Source organism: Equus asinus, chromosome 7 (assembly GCF_041296235.1).
Source record: "Equus asinus isolate D_3611 breed Donkey chromosome 7, EquAss-T2T_v2, whole genome shotgun sequence".
Taxonomy (NCBI): domain Eukaryota; kingdom Metazoa; phylum Chordata; class Mammalia; order Perissodactyla; family Equidae; genus Equus; species Equus asinus.
The window spans coordinates 18,143,077-18,163,593 of NC_091796.1; the positions used below are offsets into that span (position 1 = coordinate 18,143,077).

Genomic DNA, 20,517 nt, shown 5'->3' on the forward strand with positions numbered 1-20,517 from the left:
GTTCCTCCCTGAATCAAGGCAGGGTACCAGTGTTTTAAAATTTGTACCTGCAGAATTTTAATTTATGGAGGTGACTGAGCGGCGACAGGGAGAGGTCAATGCCATTGAAAGAAGATTTTTATTACTTACATTTCTCAAGAGAGGAGAGCATACCATGCCACACAGGGCCACAGGGAAAGCGCTGGATTTTGGTCAGATGGAAGAAGGGGAAAGCCAAGGCCAGCACCTTTACTGTGTTTTCCGAGGATAAGGCAAGGCAGGGCAGAGTAAACTGCTTAGGATTGGCTAGTTTGAATAGTTTCAGCCAGCTTTGGGCTACAGGGGTGGTCTTTAGTTGGCTGGTACCTGGCCCTGGGATGGCTTAGGGCAGGGGAAAATATTGGACTTGGCATGTGAGAGCTAGATAAGGAGGTCACTGGGGTTATCCACTTGAGATTGGTTGTTTGCATAGGAAAGGTGTGCTCCTAAGCAAGTTTTTATTATCTTTAGGAATTAACTAACCCTGGGAGGGGCATTCTCTCCCTCAGTCAGTAAGGTCCCCCAAGATGTCAGAACATCATAAGATACAAAAAATTAAAAACAAGATTAATACAGTCAGAGCTAGAACAAATGGAATTTCTATCACCAGGAATAGTGCTTACTCGCCAACCAAGAGGATTAGAGGCTGCTCTGTGAAGGGCATTGCTGTCCAGATTCTCTTCTAGGCAGGCAGACAGCATCATACAGCTTTAAAGGAACAGGACTGGAACCAGGCCTGAGCTTCGCTCTACTTGCAGCCATGTGAGTTGGAAAAAATTAAATGCTATCTCTAAGGCTCCATTTCTTTCTGTACAGATGGGCAGAATAAAAATATCTACGCAGAACTCTTGTGAGAATCAAAAGAGAGAATATGTGTAAAGCCTTAGTATCTGATTGCTAATAAGTGAGCAATGTTCATTAGTTGTGTTAAAAAATAAACCGAAGCATATTAAAAATTTTAAGAGCTTATTTGAGCAAAAATCGATTCGGATCAGGCAATGCCAAACCGGAAAGCGGTTAGGAGCGCTCTACCAACAGGCGCTCGGGGAGATTTTTATAGAGAAAAGGCAGAAGCAAAGTAAGGAAATGATTGACTGGCTACAGCCTGAAGCTTGGTCGGCTGTTTGTGATGGGTTGTCCTTAGGTTTCAATTTTGTAACCTTGAGGCGTTTCTACGCTTAGATTTTGGTTTGCTTCCACAGGCAGCCAGGATCTTAGAGCCGCCTCAGTGTAATGGCCTCTTTGTTTAATTAATTTAACAGTTGTTCTTGATATTATTATTAGCAACAGTTTGTTTACGAAATAATCTAGGAGTACATGAAACATGGGTCATTCATTTACTCAGCGCCTACCCTGTGGTGGCCACTGTTCTGGGCCCCAGAAATATCAAAGTGACCAGATTCTTGCGGGTCTGGAGTTCACGTTCTGGAGGGAGAACAGACGATAAACACATGGATGAATAAAATGCAAGGAGGACACAGGAGAACAGGTCGTGACAACAGCTCTTGTTTTCACTCTGTGTGACAGGCACTGTGCTACGGGTTTCCATACATTATCCTATTTAATCCTCATTTAATCCTCAGAACAACCCGATAAACCAGGTTATTGTTATCCCCGTTTTACAGATGAGGAAACCGAGACTCAGAGAAATTATAGCGTTAGCAAAGGGCAAAAACAAGACTCTAACTTCTTAGTGGCTATGTTATGCTGCCTGCCTTTTTTTTCCCTGCCATTTTTAATACAGCCTTCAGCTGATGAGAGTAAAGTTGTATAAATCAAGGAATCTTTAAAATGCAACTCTTTGTAGTAATTTATTGTGCTCATGCTGTTAAACAAAGAATGTTCCCGAAAGTAGACTTTATCTAAATTAAGCTTATTCCTGGGAAAACCGCTTACGCAGCTCCTGTGTCCCGGCAGTCAAAAGCTGTGAATCAGCCCACCCTAACGGCTGGGCCAAGCACCAGTATGTTGAGTTTATTTTTCTCCTGAACTGAGGCTATTTGGCAGAGGACTTGGGAAATCTCATACCTCTCAGGTTGGGAACGTCCAAGCTAGGAGCTAGAAAATCTAAAGAAGAACAAGTGAGCACTGAGAGTCGAGAAGAATACATCCAGAGACCTTCGTTATGCTACCGATGTGCACACCTCTGCTCCAGGAAAGCCTTTCGCCATAAAATGTAGTTACGCCTTGAATGGTACACTTGCTGAACTATTGTCATCTAAACAATATGGTGGACGAGGCCATATCGCATCTAACCTGATCCTCCACTGAACTTTTCTTTTCTCTTTTTTTTTTTTTCACTAAGAATCGTTACTTTCTTAAATATCCCCAATTTCTCTTCACTTCCAGGACAAGCACTTGGCTTTTTTTGTCAGGGCTATGAGTGTTTAACTCTTTACATGAGCAAGGGGACATTCAATTACAAGTAGGAACGATCAAGACTGACTGAGATGCACATGCTGGAAGGCTCCTTCACCAGCCCTGGAATGAAGCACACACACCCTCAGCAAGGTTCAAATTCCTGGCTCAGTGAAGCTAGGAAGAACTACATGACATTTACTTTTGAGCTACTGATGAAAAGTTGAAACTATTAATGCCACAGTGCTGAGAACATAGTTAGTATATTAATTATCTATTGCTGAATGAGAAATGACTCCAAAACATAGTAGCTTCAAACAAAACAAAACGAAAATTATTTATTATATCTCTTAGTTTCTGTGGATTAGGACTTCAGACAGGACATAGCAGGAATAATCGACCTGCACTCCATGCTGTCTGAGGCTCAGCTGCAGGATTTGAAAGGCTGTGGGCTGAAATCATCTGATGGCTCGTTCACTCCCATGTCTGGGGGTTCGCTCCCATGAGGCTGGCTTTTGGCTGGGGGCCGAGGGATGTTAGTCAGCACATCCACACATAGTCACTCCATGTAGTCTGGGTTTCCTCACAAAATGGTGGTTGGGTTCAAAGAGAAAGCATCTTGAGAGCGAGAGGGAGACAGACAGCCAGGTAGGTGGTGTAACTTTCTACTACCAACCTCAGAAGTCACATAGCATCACTTCTGCTGTGCTCCGTCCGTCAGAGCAGCCACCACCCAGATGCAAGGGCTGGAGGAAGCCTTGCTCCCTCTCAGTGGAAGGAGAGTCAGTCCCATTGTAGGAAGACCGTGTGAGACAGGACAAACATGTAGGTGTGGCTATCTTTGGAAAATATAATCTGCCGCAGATGGAACTCATCAAATACTTATTGAGTGAATCTGCGAGTGCTGAGTATCTGCTCTCAGAGAAGTTGCAATCCAGCTGATTGACTAGACACAGAATCATTGAACTCTTTTGCTTCATGGCACCTAGGATCAACTAGTTCTACGCTTCTTAGCTGTTGTTTGTGTATCCCCAGTAGCATCCAGAGGTAGTCTGGATAGGTCATAGGACTCTCTTGACAGTTAATAAGCATTTGTAGCCCCCGGATCCCATGTGCACACACAGGGGAGATATGTCCTCTGCCAACTCCACCTGCTGAGGACCATCCACCTGTGGCCCCTCATCTGCATTTAGAGAAGTGCTGTGCTGGGGCCAAGCAGACTCGGTTTCAAGCCCCAGCTCAGCGCCTCACAGTTGTGCGCTCTTGGATGAGTTAGCTGACCTCTCCAAACTTCTGTTTCCTCCTATAGAATGGAGTGACCTGGCCGAGACAAATTACCCAAAAACTTTGATATTGGGTAAAAGGATGACTTCACGTCCTTTCAATATCGTATGGGAATATTGTCTAGCCCAAGGCACTCCCAATTTTTTTCTTTTAGTTTCCTGTAAATCTTTTTTTTCCAGTTTTATTGAGAAATAATTGACATATATCATTGTATAAGTTTAAGGTGTACAGCATGATGGTTTGATTTACATATATTGTGAAATGATTACCACAATAGGTGCAGCTAACATCCTCCAAATTTATTTAATTCTCCAGGAGATGTATGTTTGTTTGTCTTGCTGTTTACTAATGACTAAGGCCCAGATTCTCTGAAGTTACATGTTAGTTTGTAGATTTCCAAGACTAGTGAAGATAACTCCAAAGGTTATGGTTTCATTGCCCCGTAGGACATTAACCAGTTTTCTCTGTAACTTAGAAAACTTATTTTAGGGTGTCTTTTCTGACTGACTACACAGACCTCTGTTCATCAAATTCTCATTTGAACCTGCTTTACCACCCTCCTGGCACCCATTGTAAATTAGTTACATAAATAATTGCTGTGTTCATTCCATATTTGTCTGAGAGTCAGTTTTGGTTTTTTGGGGTTTTTTTTGAGGAAGATTACCCCTGAGCTAACTGCTGCCAATCCTCCGTTTTTGCTGAGGAAGACTGGCCCTGAGCTAACATCCGTGCCCATCTTCCTCTATTTTATACGTGGGACGCCTACCACAGCATGACCTGCCAAGCGGTGCTGTGTCCACACCCAGGATCCGAACCGGCGAACCCCGGGCTGCTGAAGCAGAACATGCACACTTAACCACTGCACCACTGGTCTGGCCCCAAGAGAGTCAGGTTTTCAACTTTTGAAAGTTATACTTTGATAGTCCAAAGTCCTATACACCATGAAAAAAAAGAGTAATTAGTGTCATAGCAATTCACTGGACAAAGAGATCTGAAAAGGTCAGGAAGACTCTAGAAGAAAGACTTTTTATAGAAAGACTTTCAAGAAACGATCTTGGGGCCAGCCCAGTGGCCAGAGGTTAAGTTTGCACGTTCCACTTTGGTGGTCTGGAGTTTGCCGGTTCAGATCCTGGGGGCAGACAAGGTACCGCCTGGCAAGCCATGCTGTGGCAGGCATCCCACATATAAAGTAGAGGAAGATGGGCATGGATGTTAGCTCAGGGCCAGTCTTCCTCAGCAAAAAGAGGAGGATTGGCAACAGATGTTAGCTCAGGGCTAATCTTCCTCAAAAAAAAAAAAAAGAAAAGATATTGATAGATGTGGATAGTTTCAGGATGGAGGAGAGCATTTGAGGGCTGGAAGGGCCTCTGTGCAGAGGAAAGGCCAAATAAGTGGGGAAGTCAATTGAACAAACCAGAAAGCCATGGTCTGGAGAGGGTAATAAATAACATTTTGAAAGTAACCACATGAAAGACTATTGATAACCTCACCACTTCACCAGTTGTAAATTATTAAGATGAAAACCAGCAAATTTAAATTGTATCACCTCTAAATTGTATTCTCTTTTGTTTTGCTTTTTCAACACAGAGGAAGCAGAAAGATGGTTGCTTCAGTTTATAGCTATGTCTTGCTCGTGTCTGCACGAGCCTGCATGGGTGGCCTTTCATGGGGTTAGTTTGGAGAGGAAATGAAATAGTGCTCTTGGTCATAAAGTTTTAATTTTTTTTCCTGGGCTCTGCAGAGCAACCCAGAGAGAGAAGCCCGTGTCAATGCAGGCGGCTCAGATTACCAGCTCGACTAGTAACATGTATAGAAAAGAAGTCATTTTCTGCCTTTGAAATATTTCTTTAGAACTCATGAATTTTTTATTCTGTAAATTAAAGAATGATCAAGCACAACCAACCTATGGAACCAACCAAGCCAACCTATTGCGAGAAAGCCATGAGAAAGGGGGCCTCGTTTGGAAATAAAGTGTTGAATTTCACCTTCCTTGCTTTTGCTGGGGCATCTCTACTATCAGACACTGCTATTTTTCATCTTCAAATTGCAGCAAACTATACGTAACATAAAATTCACTATTTTGACCACTTTTAATTGTCCAGTGCTGTGGCATTAAGTACATTCACATTGTTGTACAACCATCACCACCACGCATCTCCAGAAGTTCCTTCATCTTGCACAACTGACACTCTGTACCCCTTAGACAACTTCCCAACCTCCCTCCTCCCAGCCCCTGGCGAGCACCATTCTACTTTCTGTCTCTATGAATCTGACTATTTTAGCTACTTCATGTAAGTGGAATTGTACACTGTCCTTTTGTGACTGGCTCATTTCACTTAGCATAATATCCCCAAGCTTCATTCATGTTGTAGCACATGTGAGAATTTCCTTCTTTTTTAAGGCTGAATCATATTCCATCGTGTGTACAGACCACATTTTGTTTATCCATTCATCTGTTGATGGACATTTGAGTTGCCTCCTCCTTTTAGTTATTGTGCATAATGCTGCTGTGAACATGAGTGTACACATATTGGCACACTGCTTTCTAAATGCCCACTTTTTACTTATTTATTATGTTTAAAATTTTTATTTACTTAATTTTTTTGAGGAAGATTAGACTTGAGCTAACATCTTCTGCCAATCCTCCTCTTTTTGCTGAGGAAGACTGGCCCTGAGCTAACATCTGTGCCCATCTTCCTCTACTTTATATGTGGGATGCCCACCACAGCATGGCTTGCCAAATGGCGCCATGTCCACACCGGGGATCCGACCCGGTGAACCCCAGGCCGCCAAAGCAGAACGTGTGCACTTAACTGCTGCACCACCAGGCCGATCCTAAATGCCCACTTTTTAAATGCCCCGGACATTGTCCAGGAGACTGAAACATGTTCAATACTCACTCAGTCTCACAAGGGACTTTTGAAAACTTTTTGTACGATCCTAATCCTAATCAGATTTCTACCCATTTTTGTGAAGAGCAAAGCCATGAGCTGTAATAGCATCTCAATATAGAATTTCTGCTTGCCCCAGATCGAATACTCGTGGTTATAAATTACTGGCTGTTTTGGGAGTAGCTATTGCAATCCTCCTGTTATATTTCCCAACTTCCCACACCGCTTTCTGGTATCCGACCCAGCTGTTTCTGACCACAGGAGTGGGCAGGTAGTGAAGCCAAACCAATCAGATTATTTTTCCTGGGAATTTGTAAAAATCACCCAATAGCAAGATCTGCAATAGAAGCTCCTTATGAACCTCGGCCATGTCGGTCCCCAGATCTGTCTTGGTTCCTGCTTTCAATTCTACGAGCTGCCCAGTATCATTCAAATAACCTGCTCCTTTTTGCCTTAAATTCATGAGTCAATTTCTATTGCTTTCTATCAAAAAAAGCCTCCCCTGATAAACTATTTAAAGACTGTTGATTGAGTTTCTTCAAGAAAGATAGGAATACCACAAAACTCATTCAACATGAAAATGATCTATTTTATTATGGGCCATTTCTCTCAGCATGTCCTGATAGCTATTTTAAAAACATGTCATAACTGAAAGAAAATCTGCTCTCTGTTTCCTTCTGTATCTCTATGTGTCTGTCTTTGTGCTTGTCTCTGTCTGTCTGTCTGTCTCAGAGGAAGAGGAGGAGAAAGAAGGATTAAAAAGGAAGCAGAAGAGACAAGTGTTACAGAGCAGAAACTTCAATCATATAAAAATGTGGAAACTTCCAGAAGGGAGTCTGTTTTTCGCTCCTAGGAACACATGCCTTTGTATAAGAGTGTGTTTCTAATTCAGTGCTTGATTTACTGTCTTCAGCTTCTGGCTTATCCTCAAAGTAAAGATTCACTTGGGTTGGAAAGTTATTCCCATCAGAGTGAGAATAATTGGGTCTGCATTTTCCGTTATTTGCTTTTGTGTTTTCGTAAATGAGAGAATTCCTCCAGAGTCAGAAATTCTCCCCGTGTTCTAAAGACTTCTCTCGTTTGAGCCATGGCTCTGTGAGCTCTTTCTTCTAAAGAGCCACTTCTGGATGCTCTTCCACAAAGCATTTTAAAATGTGGTGTTGGTCTCTTTTTTCTGAACCACATCAAAGAGCATATATTGTTTCCTTTCTGAGAACAAAACTCTTTAATGACAAGAAAGAGCAAGAAACTGAGCAGCCAGCCATCCCTGTCAGGAAAGACACCGGTAACTCTGACTATGACAATGGATCCGCTTCTCCGATCTCTAGACACTTTTTGAAATTTAAGCCCCAGTGCAGTAATTACGTCCTAGCACATACTTCTCCAAAATGCAATCACACTTTTCCACTTTAGAAACTGTTTGTGAGCCTGGATTAATAATGAATCCTCACAGGGCAGTTCAGTAACACCTATCAAATATTTAGCATGGACTATTTAGCAAAATCACAAATATTTAGCAAAATTACGAGGTGTTCTTGTTCTTTGACTCAGCAATGTCACTTGTAGGACTTTATCCTACATCCGCGTATATGTAATATGTATTTTATGTATATGCATATGTGCACAATGACAGATGTAAACAGTTATTTGTTGCAGCACGATGTGTAAGAGCAAACTATTGGAACATACCTGATGCTCATAAATGCCCTTCGTATTCCGTCTATCCAACAGAATACTATGCAGCTCTTTTTTAAAAAGGGCATTCTCATGTATTGATATGGAAGGATCTTGAAGACATATTTTTAGGGAAAAAACCCCAGCAGGCTTCAGAACAATGTATGTGTAGTGGTTCTTGACTTTGAGCATTAGAATCACCTGGGGAATTTTTTAAAATACTGATGACTAGGTTCCTCCCCCAGAGATTCTGATTTAAAGTTTCTGGAATGCTCCCCCAAATGATTCTAATGTGCAGCTGAGGTTGAGAAAAGCTGGTATGTGGTATGCTTACATTTGCTTAAAGAAGAAAAAAAACATGAATTTGCTTTTATAAGCTCGGACTGTCTCTGGAAGTACACCCAGAAGGTAATGTCAGTGGCTTCACCAAGGACGGGAACTGGATGTAACTTTCCATTTGTATACCTTTCAGTGATTCAATTTTATATCCAGTGAGCATATTACCTATTCAAAAATATATAAATGAAATCAAATTTTAGCAATACTCTTCAGAAATGCTACTTTGGAAAGATCAGGTGAAAACTATTGAGAAAATGATCTCTCCTTTTTCTTCCACCCTCAAAGGCTAATGTAGTTCAAGAGAAAGATGCATGAGGGAGGCAAATGTGAAAAAAAATCAAAGTATCAGTTTTCAGGCAGGCTCTTTCTTTCTGTTTAGCCTACAAATGGAGCTATGTCATTCTGACTGTGGGGAGGTAGGAAAGGCAATAGTTCATATCAATTGTTGAAAGTAAACTACTTGTCCGTCCATCTGTCCTACCACTCATCTATCCATCCATCCATGCACCCATCCGTGCAATACTTCAATAAAACATAAGTTGAGCACTTAGTAGGTGGCAGACCCAGTGCTCCTGCTCTTGAAGAGCTCAGTCAAGCTGGGGAGAAGGAAATTTTAACCAATAATAATAAAAATCCAAAGCGATGAGGACTACAATAGAGATGTACACAAAATATTTGGCTTTCTTAAATACTTGGGATTCCCTGCACCTTGTGAAGATGTAAAAGTGGAAAAACTGATGGATAGGGAACTTCAAGTTTACTGACACCATGTGTTTTCTGATCTGGGACAGGTACAAAGGGGGTTGTACCTGTGGGAAGGGACAGGCCAACAACAGGCAAAGGGCATGGGTGTTACTTCTGCCTGAAAATACCTCCCCAGCTCATCAATTAGACTTTCGCATGCTGACAGGATGTCTATGTTCATAACTATGAATTAGATTAAGTTTATCATTGGCGCCAATACAATTCCTCTTATTTAACTTTTTTTTCTGGTAATCCCAAATTCATATGCTTAATCTGTAATGCAGTCTCAATCATTTATTTCAATTTAGCAAACAGTAACCGAGCATCTCCCTATTCAAGGCACTGTGCTAGGCACTGGGATACAAAACAAAATAGGACATCGCTTTGTAGCAGGAAAGAGAGTCAGCAGTTAACCAGAATTCAGTGTGCTGAGTCTGACACTCCAAGTGCCGTTCTGCCCACAGTCTCTCTCTGAGCAAGCAGCCGGTTCCTAAAGCAAAGGTCATCTGAGGTAAGAACAAACATGTTGGATGTCCCGAGGAGGGAGTGCTTAATTTAGGGTAGGGAGAATGTTTGGGGTGGAGGTTAGCACAGGATCAAGCAAGGTGATATTAGAATTTGGCCTTGAGGAGTGTGCAATTTCATAAAGACATGTTACAAAGAATGAGAGAAATCTGTGAGAATTTAAAGGTATACCAGTCCACGGAATATTGGAGTCATGAGAATGACTATGAATTTCACAAAAGGGTTTGGAGGTAGGGGGTTGCAGATGAGGTAAGCTGGAAAAATAGGTTGGGGTCAGATTGCCAGGTGAATTTGGACTTAATTCCATTGCAATGGGGAATCGTCAATGCTTTGTAGGCATGAGACTGACATTACAGATATGTTTTAGAAAGAAAAGTCTAGCATCAGTAACAAGGAAGGATTATAGTTTGTAGCTGTGAAGTGCAAGGAGGCAAGATGAAAGGCTGGATAACAAGTTGAGCTATTGCAAGAGTTTCGAAAAGCAGTGATGAGGGCCTGAACCAGAGTTTCAGAAATGGGAAGACATCAAGAAAATTAACTGGACATGGTAGAGCTGTGAGGGAGAGGTGTTCACGTCAGTGTGTGGAGTTGTGATGACCACAAGGACGGCAGAGCTGGGGAACACTGGAGAAGAAGCAAGCAAGAGGGGAAAGTAATTATTTTGGTTTTGATCATGTTGAGTCTGAAATGTTTGTGAATCACCCAGAAGGAGAGGACAGTAAGAAGTTACATATATCCGTATGGACATCAGAGAGAGAACTGGAAACAATGATTTATACATTCTTGGTGAACTAGTGATATTAGTCCCCTGGGGAGCATGAGAATCACCCTGGAAGAGAATGAGAAATGGCAGTTTAAAACTTGTTTCTCAGTCTCAGTGTAATTGAGGGAAAGTACCCATTTCTATCAGAAATGATGACTAACTATGAGTCATTGTGACGAAGAAATTAGCATCATCAATGGGCAACATAATTTGAAATGTGTCTGAAATAATGGTGATGGAGGCCTGCCTCTTCAGGGTGTATGTTCAAAAACCAGCAGTATAGGCTGATTAGAAAAGAACAAACCAAGGAGGGACCCTAGGGGACAATCATGTTTATGTGGAGGCAAAAGAGGACTTAGTAAACAAAATTAAGAGGGTCCATGGGAGAGTGTGGAGGACCTGGAAAGGGTGGTAACACGAAAGCCAGGAGAGGAGACAACAGTCACATGCAGAAACGCCAAGGAGGATGAAGGCCCAAGAGAGACCAGGATGGCAATTAGTTGTCACAGGAAGCTTCTAGAAGCTTAGTAGATTGGTGAGGGTGAAGCCAGACCATGGTTGAGTGGATCATTCAGTGGAAGGTAGGAAAATGGAGGCAGTAGATGCGGATATTTTAAAGAAAATTTTGTTGGTGAAAAGAAAGCAGATGAGGGTGGGTTTGGGAGAAGGTAGGACTGAGGGACACGTGAGTATGTCTCCCGAAAGAGTAGGCACCAGTGGTGAGCATGTGGTTGGAAGTGAGTTAATAAATGAAAATAAAGACTTAGAAAAGATAGAGGTGGATGAGATCAGGATTATGGGAAAGATGGTGTTTCCAAACTTCCTGGGTTATGGGAATTACCTAGAGCACTTGTTAAAAACATGGATTCTCATGCATCTTCCCAGGAAAGCCTGATGCATGAGGTGTGGGTTTAGGGTCCCTGGAATGTGTAATTTTAGTAAGTTCTCCTTGGTGATTAGCAAGTGATTATCATCATCAGAACATTTGGGAAATGCCGATTAGGAAATGCATTAGTAAGAGCCCAGTCAGAAAGCAGTACCCACTTTAGTTGTTTCAAACAGAGGAATTTAATATAGGGAATATATATTATGTATACCTTACCTAGCAAGAAGCAGCCATGACTCCTGGTGGTGTTACCAGAGTCCATAAAGGGCAGAGCGGATGAGAAGATTGTCACATGTTCATACAACGGAGAAACTACCCAGCAATGAAACAGAAGGAACTACTGCTGTATCAATAATGAGGATGAATCTCAGAAACACAATGTTGAGCAAAAGAAGCTTGACGCAGTGTGATTCCACCTGTATAAAGTCCCTAAACAAGCAAGCTAAACTGTATTATTTAGGATGCATGCTTCAGAGGGCAAAGGAAGTGCTTACCATGAAGTTCAAGACAGTGATGAGTTGTGTCAGGGGAGAAAGTGGATTGTAATACACAGGGGTGTGTGTGTGTGTGTGTTGAAGGGGGGTCCTGGTGTGCAGGGACAATCTATTTCCTGCCCTGGGTGATAGTTATATGAGTGTTTCTTTTATAGTTAGTCATTGAATGATGCATTTGTTTGATGGTCTTTTCTTCATATGTGTTGTATTTCACAATAATATATTAAGAAAAAAAGGATATTACGGAACATCATTCCAAGATGCTCCCTAGAGAGTGAGGAAACTAGTTTGGGATAGAAAGCGAAGGCAAGGAGGTGGGCAGAGGGACTACGGGTTTGTGGCCATCACCCTTGCAAGACACAATGGCTGGTATAGAACCCGCAGGGAAGACCCCCACCCCTTTGTGAGGAGCCCGTTAATTCTTATGTTGCATCCCATTTTAATGCATCTGCTTCTTTGCTTTCTCAGCTCACAGTAGGTTTAAGAAATAAAACAGCAAATTTGAAAGGAAATGCTGACCCGCTAAATGTGGGAAACTAGGGAGGAGACAGAGGAAACTGGAAAAAGACAAAGTAACAGCCAGCTGAGCAGTGTGAGTCCGTTTGGTAAATTATCGAACAACATGTGAGCAGTGACCTCAGAGGTCTGGCTGCATTTCAGCCTAGCTGATGATGCTGACCCTCAGGAGACGTTTAGGTTGTGATTGGCGTGCTCTATTTAAGAAAGCAGGGGCATGTGCCATATGTTTGAAAAAATTTCTGTTAAAAACAAATATTTTTAAGGTTTGGCACTGAAAAGGATAGAGCAAAAAATTTTTTAAATTAATTTTGTTATTGTGGTAAAATATACGTAACATAAAATACACCACTTTTACCATTTTAAGTGTACAATTCTGTGGCCTTAAGTACATTCACATTGTTGTGTAACTATCACCACTATCTATTTCCAGAACTTTTTCATCACCTCGAACAAAAACTTTGTACCTATTAAACAATAACTTTCCATTTTTCTCCCTCTCCAGCTCCTGGCAACCACCATTCCACTTTCTGTTTCTGTGAATTTGACTACGCTAGGTACCTCACATAAGTGGAATCATATACTGTCTGTCTTTTTGCAACTGGCTTATTTCAGTTACATAACATCCTCAAGTTTCATTCGTGTTGTAGCATGTGTCAGAATTTCTTTCCTTTTTAAGGCTGAATACTAATCCATTATATATATACCACATTTATCCATTCATCCATCAATGGACACTTGGATTGCTTCTACCTTTTGGCTGTTGTGAATAATGCTGCTAAGAACACAGGTGTCCAAATATCTATTTGACTCCCTGTTTGCAATTCTTTTGGGTATAGACCCAGAAGTGGGATTGCTGGATATATAATGATTCTATTTTTAATTTTTTGAGGAACTACCATACTGTTTAAAGATTTTATTTTTTCCTTTTTCTCCCAAAGCCTCCCCGGTACATAGTTGCATATTTTTAGTTGTGGGTCCTTCTAGTTGTGGCATTTGGGATGCCGCTCCAGCACGGCTTGACGAGCGGTGCCGTGTCTGAGCCCAGGATTTGAACCGGCAAAACCCTGGGCTGCTGAAGTGGAGCACGTGAACCCAACCACTTGGCCACGGGGATGGCCCCATACCATACTGTTTAAAAATAATGTTTTTATTTTTTTCTTTACCCAACTGCTCCCCATCCTTCAAGGTCCTAACCAAGTTCTCCCTATTCCAGGAAGCCCTCGCTGGTTTCCTCCACTCTTTCTACCTGTATGTTTTGTACCATGCAATTTGGCAGTTGACTAAATACTCCCCGTATGTAACACGTGGTCTTGCTCCCCTGTGTCAGTTGTATATCCCAGATTAGATCATAAATTCTCCAGTAGTGGAGAACATCATGCTCAGCACTGTCCTCACTGCTTGTTTGTTTAAAGTACAATCAGAAAGAGGCACAATGCCATAAATCTTCATCTCTCATATTTTAGGAGATCTGGTGAACATCAAAGCTGTTTTGGAATAGAACCCAGGAGAAACTCCCATGCGAGGTGGGAGGTGGAAATGGTAGGAGCTGAGACAAAATAATTGGGGTTGAGTTGGCATTGGCATTGAGTAACAATGAGAAACATAACTGAGTTTTAATCTTGGCCTTATTGCCTACTAGCGTGGGTTTGCGGCCTTGGACAAATTATTTAACTTCTCTTAGGTGCCCATCAGCAAAATGAAGATGACATTCTTTCACTTTACAAGCTCTCGATGAAGCTGACGTGGATAATGCCAGGAAATGTTGGTCGCCTACCCTTCTGCTTCACAGGTTATCCTCTATCTCCCAGTCCTCCATCTGGAATTGGTAGTCACAGGTTTCAGTCTTCCTTCTCTTTTTTTCTTACTTCCTGGAAGTGTGTCTGAGAGCAGAGTTGGTGTCTTTAAAACACAAAATTTGTTATTATTCAGGGCTGATGAGGCCAAAAGATGAGAATGTGACTGAAGAGATTGTTACTCGAAGTTCCCTAGAAGCAGGAGGCACACCACACCGTGCAGGGCCACATGGGGAAGCACCAGGGTTGGTCAGGAAGCAGAAAGGGTGAGAGGAAAGCATGGACCAGAGTCTCTTTTTTTTTTTTTTTTAAGGAAGATCAGCCCTGAGCTAATTACTGCCAATCCTCCTCTTTTTGCTGAGGAAGACTGGCCCTGAGCTAACATCCATACCCATCTTCCTCTACTTTACATGTGGGACGCCTACCACAGCATGGCTTTTGCCAAGTGGTGCCATGTCCGCACCCGGGATCTGAACCAGTGAACCCTGGGCTGCCAAGAAGCAGAACGTGCGCACTTAACCACTGTGCCATCAGGACGGCCCAGGCCAGAGCCTTTATTGTGGGTTTCCAGGAGAGGAATGGTCAAGGCGGGGTTCGCAGGGTAGGCAGGTTTATATTGTCTAATTTGACCAATATCTGTGGGCTCTGGAGCATGGTGACTGTCTCCAGTTGTCTGACTCTGGGGTGATTAGGGCAGAGGAATATTGCCTCCTGGGTGGAAGAGCCATAGAGAGGAGATGCTTTGGAGTATAGGCTCTGGGTGGGTTAGTTTGCATATGAAAGGAACACTCTTAGGTGTGCAATTTGCTCTCTCTAAAAATTGACTAGCCCTGGGAGGGGCAGTCTCTCCTCAGTCAGCCAGGCCCCAGATGCCAGAGCATCAAGAATACAGAAAATCAGGGGCCAGCCCCGTGGCTGAGTGGTTAAGTTCACGTGCTCTGCTTTGGCAGCCCAGGGTTTCACCAGTTCAAATCCTGGGTGCGGACATGGCACCGCTCATCAGGCCAGGCTGAGGTGGCATCCCACATGCCACAACTAGAGGGACCACAACTAAAAATTCACAATGATATACTGGGGGGTTTTGGGAGAAAAAGGAAAAATAAAATCTTAAAAAAAAAAAAGAACACAGAAAATTAGAGAATACAGTGTAATACAGTTGGTGAATGGGGAGTGCAGACTGGCTTTCAGATTCAAATGTTGTGATTCCTACACTCCCAGGATCCTTGGCCCAAAACTGCCCCTACAGCTAAGGAACCACTTTATCTACCAGCCTGAGAATCATAGTCGTTAGGAGAACGGCCTCTTTGCCTGAATTCCCCAAGTATTCTGACTTTCCTAGGCCCTATCAGCTGTCTTCTCTACGCTCTCTTTACACAGAAAGGTTTTAAGCTCCTAAAGATAAATATCTCCAAGAGGTTAAGAAAATGACCTCAGTGGGAAGAAAGTGAAATCCTCACTGGAAAATTTCAACACAGGATGGCTGGCTCACAAAGAGGAAACAAACAAACAAAAAAAGAACACGAATACTACTAATAAACATCTTCATAAAACATTTTCAAATGAGGATTGCAACTCAGCTATAAAACCTCACTGAAGTCTAATCTTGAAAAAAAGACTTTGAAATAATAAACCTTGCTCCAAATTAGGAACGCCTGCAAATGTAGTAATTTCTACCTAAGAGGCTTTGTGTCCAAACATGTCATTTGAGAGCCCGGGCAGACAAAGGAGAATGCCCTTGGAAACAAGGCCGCCATTCAGCCAGGCCGCCTCGAGGCATTGGATTTCCTGGCTGGGCTCAGTAACATTTTCAGCCACATTAGGCACCAGCTTCAAACCTGGTGGGAAGCAAATTTAAGTGTCTCTTTTAGTGAAAAACAATGAGAATGCTGTATTTCACAAAAGAAAGGGATCCTATCCCTCCTGGATTGGCAGACCTGGAGTCTAATGATTAACTTTGACAGTAGCTTGTATTCTTAGATGGTGAATTTTATAGACACCTTTGGGCTGGCAGAGCTTATCCCAAAGGGGAAATGCCCCAGATCCTCTACTGAGCACAAGTTCAACAGCCTAGGAGAAAGTGTTTATCCTATTCATATTTATCTTTGTATTCCCGGGGATAACTGAATGAGTAAATTAATGATCCCATAAGCAGAAAGGCAGCCCGTGGTTCTGATCCTAAAGGACAATAGGAGATTAGAAAAGCATAGATGTTTTAAATTCACCAATTCATTCACTCACTCATTCATTCAATTAACAGATATATACTGATTGCATCTGAGATACAGAGTTAGCAAAATCTATGGTGAGAAATAGAAATAGTGGCATCTGGGGTGAGGAGTGGGAGACTCTCCCATCTGCAGATGAAGGAGAAAAAGACTTTCAGGAGCTGCAGAAGAGAGGAGGAGGGATGGAGCCATGGGCACAGGATAGAGAATGCAACAATGGGTACAAGGATATCAGATCAGCCAGCAGAAAGACTTCTGGTCAAAAAGAAGAAGAAAAGAAAAGAAAAGACTGAGAAACTAAGGGTTGAGAATTGAATGGAGAAGTTTTACTGTCAAGCAAAGAGCCCAATCCAGCCCAGGTCTAGGCTCTAGGGGATGAGGTTGGCGGAGGAGAAATGGGCCTCTTTTAAAGCTGTAAGACCATGAACCATCTCTGGCCCAATTAAGGAGAGCAAAGTCTCCGAGTGTGGCTAATGGGCTTATTGGTTAGTGTAGGGGAGGAAGACATTTCCTCTACCCTCTCTGGGTTCTTCTGGCCAGAGAACAAATTATATTCACATGAGACGGAATAACAGGAGAAAATTAAACACAGCTTTATAACATGTATACATGGGATAGGCTCAGGCAAACTGAGGAACTCACCAAAATGGCTGAAGTCACCACCTTAAATATCATCTTCAGCTAAAGACAAAGGAGGATGGTGGTAGGGGGAGTTAGTTACAGGAGGTTATCAGACAAGTACAGTAAAAAAGATGCAGATTTAAGTCCTTGCCTTTGGCATCGATTAAGAGTTTCTAGAGATAAGGTAATCCCCCCTTCTTCCTGGTACAGAGAGGGAGACACCTTTACAGATGGAGATTTCCTTTACAATGTAAATGTCTCTTAAAGGGTAGGTAAACTCTGCTTTTCAGAGTTGCCTTCCTGTCTGCAGTTTGTTAAAAGTAACCAGCCCCAAATAATCCTCATGCCAAAGAGACATATCTTGGGGTGGCCAATTCCACTCCCCCACATTAGGTAAGCCCTGGACTTGCTAGAATGATCAGCCATGGGTGTTGGGGACATTCAGCTCCCTCTACCATGTGAGGTGCCCAAATTGGGATCATGGTGCCCAGTTAGGTCTATAGAGTTGTCAGCAGATCAGGAGGCCAGGTTAGCATCTGTCAGGTCAAGGAGGGAGGACAGACACTGCATGAGTGGACATCCTCCTACCCCAAAAGTTCTTGTTCTTGTATATATTCTGAGATTCTTGTGGTAGAAAGAATTCTAAAATCCTCCCCCTCCCCAAGATTTCCTGTCCTAATCCCAGGGCCTGGGAAAATGATGAGATACCATGCCTTGATTGTGTCATATTACATGGCAAAAAGGGATTTTGCAAATGTTATTAAGGTGACTCATCAGTTGACTTAGAGTTAATCAAAAGGGAGGTTATCTGAGTGGGCCTAATGGAAACACATGAACCCATTAAAAGCAGAGAGTTTTATCCAGCTGAGAGCAAAGGGACAGTTAGAGAGACTGAAAGCCTAAGAAGGATTTGATGCACTCTTGCAGGCATGAAGATGGAGCAGGTCCCATGCATGGACCAAGGAGCAGCCACTAGGAGCTAAGAGTGACTCCAGCTGACAGCCAATAAGGTGATGAGGACTGTAGTCTTGCGGCTGCCTGGAGCTGAATTTTGCAACAACCTGAATGAACTTGGAAACGGCTTCTTCCTCAGAGTGCAGCCCAGCTGATATCTTGTTTTCAGTCTTGTGATACCCAGAGAAGAGAACCCAGTTGAGCCTAACCTGCAGAATTGTGAGTTAATAAATGGGTGCTGTTCTAAGTGGTTAAATCTGTGGCCTTTGTTACACAGCAATAGAAACTAGTACAACCTTCTGAGTGTCAGACTCTGGGCTGGATACTATGGAGACATAATTGCTGCCTTGAAAATCTTTCATCTTGTGGGGACAACGGATGCAGGCTGTTGCAGAGAAATGCAGGATTAACGCCCAAATGAGTGGGGCAGGGAAAATCACTGAAAAATCACTACCGAGATGTTCTGAGGAGAGAGAGGGTACTCTGGGCTGCAGCGATGAGGCGTCTTGTCAGGGAGGAGCTGGGTGACTCCAATTACAATATTTAGGTGGTCCTGGGGCCCTAAAGATGCTCTATTGAGCGATGGGTATGCACATGGGAGCAATTCTCCCTCTCTTTTTGACATCAAAATCAATGGAAAAAGAATCAAGAAGTGAGAATTTAGTTAAGGAGAGGATGTGGGGCTGAAATGGCTCTGCTTGCTAGAAATGAATGGGCTGTCCCCTATGGTGTTTATCACAGATACTATTAATAGACTGTGTCTATTTTTCTGTAAAAGATGCTGCTACTGCCCAATTATCCAAAATTCTGTTTCTTTTCAACAGTACTTTAGAAAAAGGCAGCATATTAATATAAAAGGAATGTTTAGGAACCCAGGGGAGATTAAGCTGTCAGCCAGCTGAGGCAGGCCCTCTCTTGGGAACAGATTAATTCCTTCTCTTTTTATCTCTGCAGACTCTTCCCCAGGACCCCAGTGGATGAGGATGTCAGTGAGTTAATAAATGGGAAATACACCTACTGCAGACGTCTCCCTTCTCTGAAGGGTGAGAAGTGGGGAGGGTGGGGATGGGTAGGTTGGGCAGTGGGAGATGGGGAGAGGGAGGGAAAGAATGCTTATTTATGGGTGGCCTGAAAGGTCCCCAGAAACACCACCCTCCAAGGGGGTTATTTGCATCCTGCCAATTAGTATTTCCAAAGACCTTGATAAATGGATGGTAAAAACATCCGTTGGCTTTTGCCATTTGGTGTTGCCACATTAACAGTTTGCTTTGCCATGACAGCATGTATCTCCTTCAGATTCTTCGAACCTTTGCCCTCTTCCTGCCCAACCTGAAGTACCGTAGTAAAGGATTGGAGCCCTCAGAACATGAAAAAATAATCCAGTGTCAGAAAATATTTACAACTGCACAAATCAATTTCTTAGCTTCCATTCACTTGAGTATTTCTCTTGAGTACCAAGTATCTTGGGTATCTTGAGTATGGTCTAAATGTTTGTGTCCTCCCAAAATTCATATGTTGAAATCCTAACCCCCAAGGTGATTGTATTAGGAGGTGGGGCCTTTGGGAGGTGACTAGATCATGAGGGCGGAGCCCTCATGAATGGGATTAGTGTCCTTCTAAAGGTGGCCCAAAAGAGCTCCCTAGGCGCTTCTGCCACGTGAGGACACAGTGAAAAGATAGCTGTCTATGAGGAAGCAGGCCCTCGCCAGATACTGAATTTGCCCGTACCTTGATCTTGGACTTTCTAGACTCCAGAACTGTGAGAGACAAATTTCTGTTGTTTATAAGCCACCCAGTTTGTAGTATTTTGCTATAGCAGCCTGAACTGACTAAGACAAGTACCACAGGACCTATTTTTGGGTTTGGACATAGCGAGGAAATTGAGGGTGGACCTGACGTTGATTCAATAATTGGGGTATGACTATCTCCTTGAAGGGGCCCTTGCCTTCCCTTGAAGATATCCTGTGGGTACTTCTGTGTAGGATGTATATACAGCCTTGCTGCAATGGCTCTCTCAGTGGTTGCCTGCTGAGAAGTTTCCACATCATGGCCTGCCATGACTTGTTCCTGATTACCTATCCGGTTTCATATTTGGAATTCTTCCCTACATACTGATAGCTGCAGCCACTCTGGGCAGCTTTCTGCCTCCTAGATACCCTATGCTCTCTCTTCTCTTTTGTTACAACACTTCTCTCTATCTAGAAGCTTCTGGACACCTCCTCTTCTCTCAGGAAACTCCTACTCATTCTTCAAGTCTCAATGCAAACTCCAGCTCTATTGAGCTTCCCATGATTCTCTCAAACACCTGGGGACTGGTTTCTCCATGCTGCCACCAACCTTTGATCAGTACGTTGTATTGTCACCGTTTGCCTGAAAGGTTCTCCATTAGACTCAACTACTTGAGGTACAGTGCCTGTTTTGTTTTGTTT

General features: G+C 42.8%; 1 long non-coding RNA gene across 1 annotated transcript; it reads left to right on the plus strand.

Annotated features, from left to right (window-relative positions):
* The first annotated feature begins 693 nt into the window (after positions 1-693).
* LOC123286961 (uncharacterized) lies at positions 694-19,131 on the plus strand. The gene is made up of 3 exons (XR_011504847.1): positions 694-780; positions 18,062-18,307; positions 19,043-19,131. It is a non-coding gene; the product is annotated as an uncharacterized lncRNA (long non-coding RNA).
* The last annotated feature ends 1,386 nt before the right edge of the window (positions 19,132-20,517 follow it).